The sequence below is a fragment of the Orbicella franksi genome, chromosome 4 (assembly GCF_964199315.1).
Source record: "Orbicella franksi chromosome 4, jaOrbFran1.1, whole genome shotgun sequence".
Lineage (NCBI taxonomy): Eukaryota > Metazoa > Cnidaria > Anthozoa > Scleractinia > Merulinidae > Orbicella > Orbicella franksi.
In genome coordinates this window covers 11088785-11102300 of record NC_138148.1, presented here as the reverse complement: position 1 = coordinate 11102300, position 13516 = coordinate 11088785, and the positions used below count along the sequence as shown (strand labels likewise).

The following is a 13516-nucleotide window of genomic DNA, read 5'->3' as shown; positions in this document are numbered from 1 at the left end:
CAAGTTCAGATCTACGAACTGAACTCAAAGATACCAAAGTGCCTACGAATGGATGTTGAGCGCGGCGAGCAGACGTAAATGTCTTGTTTACCCAATGAAAGCCATCACAATAAACTCTGAGCTTGCATCAAGATGCTTGTCCGGGCGTAAAGGAGCGTTTGATTAATCAATCTAAAACAGATCTTAAGGAATAAAAACCCAGATGATCTGGAATACTTGTCTGAGTATGTCGTTGGCAGTGGGACCCACGTGCAGTATTATCATGCTTGGCAATTGAAGTTATTGTGTAGAAAATATCGCACAATCACACAGCCGAGGGCAAAAAAAAAAAAAAAAAAGCGCGAGGAGAAACTTAGTACATGGAGCTAAGACTAAGATTGTCAGTGCTTTAGGTGATCATGCACGGCTACCAATGGCTTGGCCAATCGCCCGTACAATGGCTCGTACACGCAACGAATCGTAAAAGTCCGTAAGTAACGACCTCCAAAAGAAGTGAGTCCACCCCGCCCCCCATCCCCTGAAAATAGAGGAACTAAGGTTCAAAAGTATGATTATTTTTCCAATCAATAACCTGAATAACGCACGATAAACTTAGCGTCATGACAGCCCAAAACCCTGACTAAACGGTTTAAAACAATATTTTTTGGCGAAAGTTTGGTATCCAAAGGGTTAACAGGAACGCATAAAAAGAACGTTTAACCATATTGAAATTAAAAAATCGACCAGAGCAGTTAAATATTTATAAAGCAGACTAACGTAGCAGTACGTCATGAACAGTAAAAATAGTTTAAGGTGTCTTACATCACGGTCTACATATAAAGTACCCACCCATGTGCCAGCTACATAAATTTGAACTGGAGCTGAGCGAAGAATTTCTAAACGATTTATAAAAACTGAGCGTTTTTTACGAATTCACCCACAGCCTTAGGGGAAGACAGCCCTGTTCTGATAGAATTAAAAAAAAAAAAAAAAGAAAAGAAAACACCGCGAAGGGATACTTAAAGTAGAAGTCATTTGCGTCCCCTCATGGAGTGACAGATTCTCGCCCCTATCAACCTTCTTTTCTCTCGTAAGTTCTCGCGCGTTTAGAGATGCGCCAAACTCGCGATTTAGGTGCGGGGATCCCAACCAATGCTTAGCTAACTTTTTAAAGATGCTACTTTTAGCCCTCCCCCAAATCTACACACGTGTGTTTCACTTGTGGAAGTCTTTTGATTTGGACAGTACTTGGGTAAGAGATTCTCGCCTATATCAACTTTATTTTCGCTAGTAAGTTCTCGCGCGTTTAGAGATGCTCCACACTCGCGGTTTTGGTGTCGGAATTTTCAACTAATTTTACTGGACTTTTTAAAGATGCTAGATTTGGCCCTTAGTCAAATCTACAGACGTGTATTTCACTTGTGGAAGGCTGTCGCTTTGGACAACGCCTGGCTTAAAGATTCTCACCCATTTGTATCTTTTTTTTCACTCTCGTGTTTTCGCGCGTTTAGTAATGTGGCAAACTCGCGTTTTTGGTGTGGGGATCCCAAACTATGCTTACAACGCTCTTTAAAAATGCTAGTTTTGGTCCTCTAGCAAATCTACACAAACGGATTTCACTTGCGGAAGTCTATCGATTTAATCAGTGCTTAGGTTGAAGATTCTTGGCCATATCAACATTCTTTTCTCTCGTAAACTCTGGCGCGTTTGGAGACGCGCCACACTCGCGTTTTAGGTGCGGGAATCCCAAACAGTGCTTACCTAACTTTTAAAGATGCAACTTTTAGCCCTCCCCTAAATCTACACACGTATATTTAATTTGAGCAAGTCTATCAATTTGGACAGTGTTTGGGTGAGAGATTCTCGCCCATATCAACTTTCTTTTGTCTCGTAAGTTCTCGCGCGTTTAGAGATCAGCCACACTCGCGTTTTAGGTGCGGGAATCCCAACCAATGCTCACCTAATTTTTTAAAGATGCTACTTTTAGCCCTCCCCCAAATCTACACACGTGTATTTCCCTTGTGGAAGTCTATCGATTTGGACAGTGCTTGGCTGAGAGATTCTCGCCCATAGAACCTTTCTTTTCTATAGTAAGTTCTCGCGCATTTAGAGATGCCCCCCACTCGCGGTTTTGGTTTCAGGATCTCCAACTATGCTTACTGGACATTTTAAAGATGGTAGATTTAGCCCTTTCTCAAATCTACACACGTGTATTTCACTTGTGGTAGTCTGTCGCTTTGGACAATGCTTGGGTTGGAGATTCTCGCCCATTTATATTTTTTCGCTCGCGTGTTTTCGCGCTTTTAGAGGTGCGCCACACTCGCAATTTCGGTGTCCGCATCTCAACCTATGCTTACTGGACTTTTTTAAGATGGTAGATTTGGCCCTTTCTCTAATCTACACAGGTGTATTCTACTTGTAGAAGTCTATCGATTTTGGACAATGGTTGGGTCGGAGATTCTGGCCCAAATCAACTTTCTTCTCTCTCGTAAGTTCTCGCGCATTTAAAGATGCGCCACACTCGCGTTTTAGGTGCGGGGATCTCAACCAATCCTAACCTAACTTTTTAAAGATACTACTTTTAGCCCTCCCCCAAATCTACACACGTGTATTTTACTTGTGGAAGTCTATCGATTTGGACAGTGCTTGGGTGAGAGATTCTCGCCCACATCAATTTTCTTTTCTCTAGTAAGTTCTCGCGCGCCCCACTCGCGATTTTGGTTTCGGGATCTCAAATTATGCTTACTGGACTTTTTAAAGCTGGTAGATTTAGCCCTTTCTTAAATCTACACACGTATATTTCACTCGTGGTAGTCCGTCGCTTTGGACAATGATTCGGTTGGAGATTCTCGCCCATTTATATTTTTTCTCTAGCGTGTTTTCACGCGTTTAGAGATCCACCACACTCGCAATTTTGGTGTCGGCATATCAAACTATGCTTACTGGCCTTTTTTTAAGATGGTAGACTGGGCCCTTTCTCAAATCTACACACGCGTATTTTACATGTAGAAGTCTATCGATTTTGGACAGTGTTTGGGCTGAGAGTCTGGCCCTTATCAAGTTTCTTTTCTCTCGTAAGTTTTTGCGCGTTTAGAGATGCGCCACACTCGCGGTTTAGGTACAGGGATCCTAACCAATGCTTACCTCACTTTTTAAAGATGCTACTTTTAGCCCTCCCGTAAGTTTACACACGTGTATTTTACTCCTGGAAGTCTAAAGATTTGGACAGTGCTTGGGTGAGAGATTCTCGCCCCTATCAACTTTTTTTTCTCTCGTAAGTTCTCGCGCGTTTAGAGATGCACCGCACTCGCCGCTTAGGTGCAGGGATCCTAACCAATGCATACCTCACTTTTTAAAGATGCTACTTTTAGCCCTCCCCCAAATCTACACACATGCATTTTACTTCTGGAAAACGTGTGTTTCACTTGTGGAAGTCTTTTGATTTGGACAGTACTTGGGTAAGAGATTCTCGCCTATATCAACTTTATTTTCGCTAGTACGTTCTCGCGCGTTTAGAGATACTCCACACTCGGCGTTTTGGTGTCGGAATTTTTCAACTAATTTTGCTGGACTTTTTAAAGATGCTAGATTTGGCCCTTAGTCAAATCTACACACGTGTATTTTACTTGTGGAAGGCTGTTGCTTTGGACAACGCCTGGGTTAAAGATTCTCGCCCATTTATATCTTTTTTTCACTGTCGTGTTTTCGCGCGTCTAGCGATACGGCAAACTCGCGTTTTTGGCGTGGGGATCCCAAACTATGTTTACGGGGCTCTTTAAAAATGCTCGTTTTGGCCCTCTACAAAATCTACACAAATGTAAACACTTGTGGAAGTCTATCGATTTTGGACAGTGCTTAGGTTGGAGATTCTCGCCCAAATCAACTTTCTTTTTTCTTGTAAGTTCTCGCGCGTTTAGAGATGCTCCACACTCGCGTTTTAGGGGCGGGGATCTTCACCAATGCTTACTTGACTTTTTAAAGATGCAACTTTTAGCCCTCCCCCAAATCTACACAGGTGTATTTCACTTGTGGAAGTCTCTCGATTTGGACAGAGCTCAGAGTCGCCGAGACCGGGCTACGCCCAGCGTGATTTTGACCAACCTTGGGTCGATTTGCAGAAACTTGGGCGATATTTCCGAGTCCCAGGGACTCTAAACTAATTCGAGAAGACTTTGCTTGTCAGTGAATTGGACAGAGGAAAAATGTTTGAACGCTTGGTTATGAGCAGTCTGACCGAAATATGGCTACTTAGTCACTAGAAAGTCGCCGAGACCAGGCTACGCGCATCGTTATTTTAACCAACTTTAGATCGATTTCCAGGAACTTGGGCGATATCTCCGAGTCCCAGAGACTCTAAACTAATTCGAGAAGACTTGGTTTTCCGTAAAATAGACAAAAAAAAAAAATGTTTGAGCGCTTAATTATAAGCCGTCTGGCCGAAACATAGCCACTAAGTCGCCGAGACCAGGCTACCCGCAGCGTAAGTTTGACCAACTTTGGGTCGATTTCCAAAAACCTGGACGATATTTCCAAGTCCCAAGGACTCTAAACTGATTCGAGAGAACATGCGAGTGAAAAAAAGATATAAATGGGCAAGAATCTTTAGCCCAGGCATTGTCCAAAGCGACAGACTTCCACAAGTGAAATACACGCGTGTAGATTTGAGAAAGGGCCAAATCTACCATCTTTAAAAAGTCCAGTAAACATAGTTTAAGATCCCGACACCAAAAACGCGTGTGGCGCATCTCTAAACTCGCGAGAATCCCTAACCCAAGCACTGTCCAAAGCAATAGGCTTCCACACGCGAAATACACGTGCGTAGATTTGGGGGAGGGGTAAAGTAACATCTTTAAAAAGTTAGGTAAGCATTGGTTGGGATCCCCGCACCTAAAACGCGAATTTGGCGCATTCCTAAATGCGCGAGAACTTACGACAGAAAGGAAAGTTGATATGGGCAAGAATCTCCAATCCAAACACTGTCCAAATCGATAGACTTCCCCAAGTGAAATACACGTGTGTAGATTTGAGAAAGGCCCAAATCTGGCATCTTTAAAAAGTCCAGTAAACCTAGTTTGGGATCGCGACACCAAAACCGTTAGTGGGGCGCATCTATAAACGCGCAAGAACTTACTAGAGAAAAGAAAGTTGATATGGGGGAGAATCTCCAACCCAAACACCGTCCAAATCGATAGACTTCCACAAGTGAAATACCCGTTGTGTAGACTTGAGAAAGGACCAAATCTAGCATCTTAAAAAAGTCCAGTAAGGATAGTTTGAGATGCGGACAACGAAATTGCAAGTGTGGCTCATCTCTAAACGCGCAAAAAAAAAAGCGACAGAAAAAAATTATAAATGGGCGAGAATCTTTGACCCAGGCATTGTCCAAAGCGACAGACTTCCACAAGTGAAATACAAGTGTGTAGATTTGAGAAAGGGCCAAATCTAGCATCTTTAAAAAGTCCAGTAAGCATAGTTTGAGATCACGACACCAAAATCGCGAATGTGGCGCTTCTCTAAAAGCGCGAAAACACGCAGGAGAAAAAAATTTAAATGGGTGAGAATCTCCATCCCAAGCATTGTCCAAAGCGACAGACTTTCACAAGTGAAATACACGTGTGTAGATTTGGGGGAGGGCCAAATCTAGCATTTTTAGAGAACCTAGTGAGCATACTTTGGAATCCCCACACCAAAAACGCGCATCTCTAAACACGCGAGAACTTTCGAGGGGAAAGAAATTTGATATGGGCGAGAATCTCTTACCCAAGCACTGTCCAAATCGAAAGACTCCCACAAGTAAAAAATACCCATGTGTAAATAGAGGGGCAAAACTAGCATCTTTAAGAGCAGCTTCGTCTAAATATCAACTAGACTTGGAAATAGCGAAAAAATCGAATTTCTTCAAACTCGCCCAGAATGAAGCCCTACGGGTACTAGTTACAAAAATATTGTTTTAAGTTCGATAAATCAAAAATTATTTTTTTGCCGCAATTTTTTCGTTTCGATGCCCCAAATCGGCCAAAATCCGTCAAAAATGAGCGGCATATTCAGAGGCTCGTAAACTCAAAAGTAAAAATCTTCATTACAAACTGATTGCACGTCGTATTTGTACTTCCTTTTTTGTCTATTTAGAGCTAAATAGATCGTGATTTGATTAGAACAAAAATATTTGATGAATTTTCTAAATTAACGACCCAAGACAGCTTTACAAGAGGTCTACATTTAGGCTATTTTCAAATGCTAAAAAGGCGTTCTGGTACACGGCTTTTCCCAAAACGCCTAGTTTGGTCTGAAAGAGCATTGTTTCTTCTTCAAATTAGTGAAATAAAATTTTTGGGTAAATAAAATCGCGAGCGCTGAGATAGCGAACTAAATGCAGCACCTCTTCCTGAAAACGTGACCTTTGACCCAAGTGTAACGAAACCGATTACTGCAAGAAAACCCGGAAGAAAAGCAAACGGTTCGTTATTTTGGAACAATTTCTAGTGATATCTCTCCGAAACCATGATTGCAAGAAACTATTTCCAGATATGAAATCTTACAGGGTGAAGAAAGGAGCTAAAGGGCGCATTTTGACACAATAACTTTGTTTGCTGAGAATTGAATTGAGGTCAATTCCAGTGAAATTTGCAAACTTGAAGTATGTTAGCCGATACTTACCTGAATATTTATATTTATAGAAGAGTCGTCTTCTTGGATTAACCTTCAAAAGAAGCTGGACCCAGATTTGGAAACTTCTAAAAGAAGAAATGTTTAATGTTCCGTGACCTGCCCGCTGCTATAAATTCCATGCACATGCCAACCGCATGTTTGTCGTAAAACCAACTGAACTCCACTGACAGTTTCCATGGGCAACTCCAAAACAAACAATCGATCCCAAAAATGTAAAGTGAAATTGGCTGTCTTCATGAACAGTTAGAAGCTAGTCAAGTTCCATTACCTTTTAAAAGTGCTTGATTTTACTTTGTTCACTCAGTAGCTACTGTCACGTTCGAATACTGCGTAGTATCGGTCACGCCAAAACCCTGCAGACCGTACAGACTAAGTTTCCCATACGAAGTCTCGTACGCGTTTGTCTGTTGAATCAAAAGTCAAATACTGCACTTGTGCAGCCTGTGGATAAATAACAAACTTTCAGATATATTTAACACTATTTTGTAACTAGACCCAAAAAAAGGAGTCACAATGAAAAGCCCAAACAAGTGTCGGCAGTCTGCACGGTCTGCACTGTTTTGGCGTGACCGATTCGCGGTATTCGAACGTGAGAGTAGTGAACAAAGTCGACGCACACAAATAAAATCAAGCACTTTTTAAAGGCAATGGAACTTGACTCTAGCGTATCTCTAAACGCGCGAGAACTTACGAGAGAAAAGAAAGTTGAATTGGGCGAGAATCTCCAACCCAAACACTGTGCAAATCAACAGTTTTCCTCAAGTGAAATACACGTGTGTAGATTTGGGGGAAGCCTAAAAGTAGCATCTTTAAAAAGTTAGGAAAGCATTGGTTGGGATCCCTACACGTAAAACGCGAGTGTGGCGCATCTCTAAACGCGCGAGAACTTACGAGAGAAAAGAAAGTTGATTTGGGCGAGAATCTCCAACCCAAACACTGTCCAAATCGATAGACTTCCACAAGTGAAATACACGCGTGTAGATTTGGGGGAGGGCTAAAAGTAGCATCTTTAAAAAGTTAGGTAAGCATTGGTTGGGATCCCCGCACCTAAAACGCGAGGGTGGCGCATTTCTAAACGCGCGACAACTTGCGAGAGGAAAGAAAGTTGATATGGGCGAGAATCTCCAACCGAAACACTGTGCAATCAATAGTTTTCCACAAGTGAAATACAATTGTGTAGATTTGGGGGAGGGCTAAAAGTAGCATCCTTAAAAAGTTAGGTAAGCATTGGTTGAGATCCCTGCACTTAAAGCGCGAGTGTGGCGCATCTCTAAACATGCAAAAACGTACGAGAGAAAAGAAAGTTTATATGGGCGAGAATATGTTATGGACCCAAGCACAGTCCAAACCGATAGACTTCCACAAGTGAAACACACGTATGTATATTTGGGGGAGGGCTAAAAGTAGCCTCTTTAAAATGTTAGGTGGGCATTCCTTGGGATCCCCGCACCTAAAACGCGAGTGTGGCGCCTCTCTACACGCACGAGAATTTACGAGAGGAAAAAAAGTTGATAGGGGCGAGAATATCTCACCCAAGCACTATCCAAATCGATAGTTTTCCCCAAGTGAAATACACTTGTGTAGATTTAAGGGAGGGCTAAAAGTAGCATCTTTAAAAAGTTAGGTAAGCATTGGTTGAGATCCCCGCACCTAAAACACAAGTTTGGCGCATCTCTAAACGCGCGAGAACTTACGAGAGAAAAGAAAGTTGATATGGGCGAGAATCTCCAACCAAAACATTATGCAAATCGATAGTTTTTCACAAGTGAAATACACGTGTGTAGATTTGGGGGAGGGCTAAAAGTAGCATCTTTAAAAAGTTAGGTAAGCATTGGTTGGGATCCCCGCACCTAAAACGCGAGGGTGGCGCATTTCTAAACGCGCGACAACTTGCGAGAGGAAAGAAAGTTGATATGGGCGAGAATCTCCAACCGAAACACTGTGCAAATCGATAGTTTTCCACAAGTGAAATACACTTGTGTAGATTTTGGAGGGGGCTAAAAGTAGCATCCTTAAAAAGTTAGGTAAGCATTGGCTGAGATCCCTGCACTTAAAGCGCGAGTGTGGCGCATCTCTAAACGTGCAAGAACGTACGAGAGAAAAGAAAGTTTATATGGGCGAGAATATGTTATGTACCCAAGCACAGTCCAAACCGATAGACTTTCACAAGTGAAACACACGTGTGTATATTTGGGGGAGGGCTAAAAGTAGCCTCTTTAAAATGTTAGGTGGGCATTCCTTGGGATCCCTGCACATAAAACGCGAGTGTGGCGCCTCTCTACACGCGCGAGAATTTACGAGAGGAAAAAAAGTTGATAGGGGGGAGAATATCTCACCCAAGCACTATCCAAATCGATAGTTTTCCCCAAACGAAATACACGTGTGTAGATTTAAAAGAGGGCTAAAAGTAGCATCTTTAAAAAGTTAGGTAAGCATTGGTTGAGATCCCCGCACCTAAAACGCAAGTGTGGCGCATCTTTGAACGCACGAGAAATTACGAGAGAAAATAAAGTTGATTTGGGCGAGAATCTCCAACCGAAACACTTTGCAAATCGATAGTTTTCCACAAGTGAAATACAGGTGTGTAGATTTGGGGGAGGGCTAAAAGTAGCATCTTTAAAAAGTTAGGTAGACATTGCTTAGGATCCCTGCACCTAAAACGCGAGTGGCGCATCTCTAAACGCGCGAGAACTGACGAGAGCAAAGAAATTTGAGTGGAGCAAGAATATCTCACACAAGCATTATGTAAATCGATAGACTTCCCCAAGTGAGATACACGTGTGTAGATTTGGGGGAGGGCTAAAAGTAGCATCTTTAAGAAGTTAGGTAAGCATTGGTTGGGATCCCCGCCCCTAAAACGCTAGCGTGGCGCATCTATAAACGCGCGAGAACTTACGAGAGAAAAGAAAGTTAATAGGGGCCAGAATATCTTACCCAAACACTATCCAAATCTCTAGACTTCTACAAGTGAGATACACGTGTGTAAATTTGGGGGAGAGGTAAAAGTAGCATCTTTAGAAAATTAGGTAGGCATTGGTTGAGATCCCCGCACCTAAAACGCGTGTGTGGCGCATCTCTAAACGCGCGACGACTTGCGAGAGAAAAGAGAGTTGATAGGGGAGAGAATCTCCAACCCAAACACTGTGCAAATCGATAGTTCTCCACAAGTGAAATACACGTGTGTAGATTTGGGGGAGGGCTAAAAGTAGGATCTTTAAAAAGCTAGGTAAGCATTGGTTGAAATCCTTGCACGTAAAACGCGAGTGTGGCGCATTTCTAAACGCGCGAGAAGTTACGAGAGAAAAGTAAATTGATATGGGCGAGAATCTCTTACCGAATCACTGTGCAAATCGATTATTTTCCACAAGTGAAATACGCGTGTGTAGATTTGGGGGAGGGCTAAAAGTGGCATCTTTAAAAAGTTAGGTAAGCATTGGTTGGGACCCTGCACCCAAAACGCTATTGTGGCGCATCTCTAAACGCGCGAGAATTTGCGAGAGAAAAGAAAGTTGATATGGGCGAGAATCTCACACCCCATGAGGGGACGGAGTTGACTTTTACTGTAAGTATCTCTGCCTGAATTTTTTTTTTTTTTAATGCTATGAGAACAGGGCTGTGTTTCTCTAAGGCTGTGGGTGTAATTCGTAAAAACACTGAGTTCTTAGAAATCGTTTAGAAATTCTTCGTTCCGGTTGAAATTTATGTTGCTGGGACATTAGCCTGCGAACGCAGACGTATTTCCGGGTGTCACTTGGTTCCGCCGAAAAATAACGTCTGCGAACCCGAGCCAGGAAACGATTTCTGTGTCGTAGGAATTTTAATCCAATCACGGTTTAGCTCCAGAACTACTGCGCGAGGTTTTTGCTGTGAGGAGCACTCGAGTTTCATTCTATCATAGAATCTGATTGGCCAAGGAGAAACAAAAGTCATTACGTCACAGAAATCGTTTCCTGGCTCGGGTTCGCGGACGTTATTTTCGGCAGAACCAAGTGAGAACCGGAAATACGTCTGCGTTCTCAGGCTACTGGCACACGGGTGGGCACTTTATATGCAGACCGTAATGTAAGATACCTTAAACTATTTTTAAAACGTTCTTTTTATGCGTTCCTGTTAAAAATGATGCGAAGTTGTCAATTTTAGTAATTTCAATTTGAATAAAACGTCCTGTTAGTACCTTCTTGTTACTTGATGAAAATTTTGCGGTGTTTGTTTTACCAGGGCGCTTCATGACGCCTCCTGTAATAAGCTATAGCTGGTTTTTATATGACGTCGCTAAAATTCAAACTACAAAACTATTGATCTTCCTGAGATTTTACTTTAATGATGTATAAGAGCAGCTGCAAACTAATATTCATACAAATTTTCGTTCCGAATGGGTTCTTGGCCCGGGGGGGGGGGGGTTACTTTGGGAATTTCTGAGTATGGACGTGCCGCTTGGACCCTGGAACCCTTAGCCTGAACCAGAGCTAGTTAAGCTGAATTTTGCTACCCTATACTAGAGTAAACTCCCCAAATACCCCATCTATCGACACTGTGGAGACTTATTTCCGTAAATTTAAACTAACCGATTTGATTTTTTTAAATTTTTGAGTGGCAATTCCTGGTTCCCTTAGTCTAGATAAAATCTTCAACCAACTGGTCAGTTTCGCGAAAAATGATACCCTATTCTAGACCCAAACGCTCTGATTTATATAGCTAATCCTAGAGTAAACTGCTTGAAAACCATACCCTTCACAGCGGCACATGCCTATATAGCCCATATATAACAGTGCCCCCTCCCCCGGGGGTTCTTGGTTTTGTGATACACTACACTTGAATTTCTAAGCTTTTGCGTGACGCGGCATTTACATGACGGCCTAGAGAGCATCATAATGGTTAAAAAAGTGACTTATTTCGGGGAACTTGGCTATCTGAACAGTTCATGACTTAGAAAAAGTATTATTTTAATGTTTTAGAGTTCCTCGAGGGATAAATTCACGCTTTTTTTAACAAAACTCAGTGCCAGATGTTTCTGTGGGTTTCCGGCCGCCATGTTGGTGCCCATACGGGATGGGCACCAGCTTGGCGTCTTATACAAATCTCTATAAATTTGGGTAAAAAATTTATCCGCATATCTCGCGTAAGAAAAATTGCAATGACCAGAATTTTGGCGAGAGTCTGCATATTTACCTTCTTCCATTTCCCAGATTCTGGACTTTATCTATCGACCGGTTTTGATTTTTATTTTGATCTATTTTGAATTGCGTGACACTGAAAACCATTTTTTCCGTCCTCGCCGGGAGCCTGTTTGCTGGCTAGCAATACCTTCTCTAGTTGAATCGTCACCAGTTTATCGTACGCTATTCAGGTTATTGATTGGAAAAGTATTATACTTTTGAACCTTAGTTCCTCTATTTTCAGCGAATGGGGGGGGGGGCCTTACTTCTTTCGGAGGTCGTTACTTACGGACTTTTACGATTCGTTGCGTGTACGAGCCATTGGCCAAGCCATTGGCCAAGCCATTGGTAGCCGTGTATGGTCACCTAAAGCACTGACAATCTATCTTAGCTCCATGTACTAAGTTTCTCCTCGCGCTTTTTTTTTTTTGTCCTCGGCTGTGTAATTGTGCGATATTTTCTACACAATAACTTCAATTGCCAAGCATGATAATACTGCACGTGGGTCCCACTGCCAACGACATACTCAGACAAGTATTCCAGATCATCTGGGTTTTTATTCCTTAAGATCTGTTTTAGATTGATTAGTCAAACGCTCCTTTACGCCCGGACAAGCATCTTGATGCACGCTCAGAGTTTATTGTGATGGCTTTCATTGGGTAAACAAGACATTTACGTCTGCTCGCCGCGCTCAACATCCATTTGTGGGCACTTTGGTATCTTTAAGTTCAGTTCGTAGATCTGAACTTGGTTCAGGGGGAGAAGCAGAGGAAGGTTCATGTTGTGTAATTCGTTCATCATTGAGGGATCAAATGGCTTCGGCTATTGTTTAATGTACTAGTAGCTGTATTGGCTAAACACTGAAATAAAGAAATAAATAGTTTTAGCAGGCGATTTCAATTTGAACATTCAAAGCACCAAACTTCAATTCCTACTACTTTTGGTTCTGTTGACGATATAATCGTTTTGATGAGAACAGTTCGTCAGATAGCTTCAACGCTGTGGATTACTCAGTGGACTTCAGAGACGCCTCTTCTTAACAGGTACCCCAACAAGTTAATTATTTTATCAAAAGTTAATTTAATTGATGCCGTATAAACTCCAGTTTAAGGATATTAACACATTTTGATATTTTGAAAAGAAAATGGTATTTTCTTTTTTACTCAATTCGTACTTTAATAGCAGAATCTGCTATCGCAGTACGAATGAACATCAGAGTTAAAACCGTTGGAATCCGGAATCTCGGAACGTCTGGAATCCGGAATCCATAGGCATGGAATCCGGAATCCAGTCACCGGAATCCGGAATCCACGATGTGGAATCCGGAATCCAAGACCCTCTTGGATTCCTTTACATGGGGCGATGTGTAATAGGGCTGGATATTGGCTAAGTGCTCTTTTTAAGTATTTATGAAGCGAGATGGTGTCGTGGTGTAAAAAATAAAGAAGGGGGCAAATTAAATATCCAGCTATCTTAATCAAGCAAGCTTGGTTAATAAAAGATTATTTACATGGAACCTGCTTCGGCTTCGGAGAATTTTTTCCTGCGTGACAAAGCGCGTAATCCCGAGCGGGCAAAATAGCCCATCTACCCGCTCGGTAACCTATAACAGTGAAGAATTTGGTTCATCCTGCCTGCTCACATAATAGAGCCATCACAATCTTGCGCATGCACATGCACTTAAGCGTTTTTATTGCATATTACATTACATA

General features: G+C 42.1%; 1 protein-coding gene across 1 annotated transcript in view; it reads right to left on the bottom strand.

The window, feature by feature from the left end:
• Window positions 1-13516, bottom strand: part of LOC145484659 (uncharacterized) — a 107731-nt gene that overhangs the window by 15381 nt on the left and 78834 nt on the right. The window lies entirely within an intron of this gene.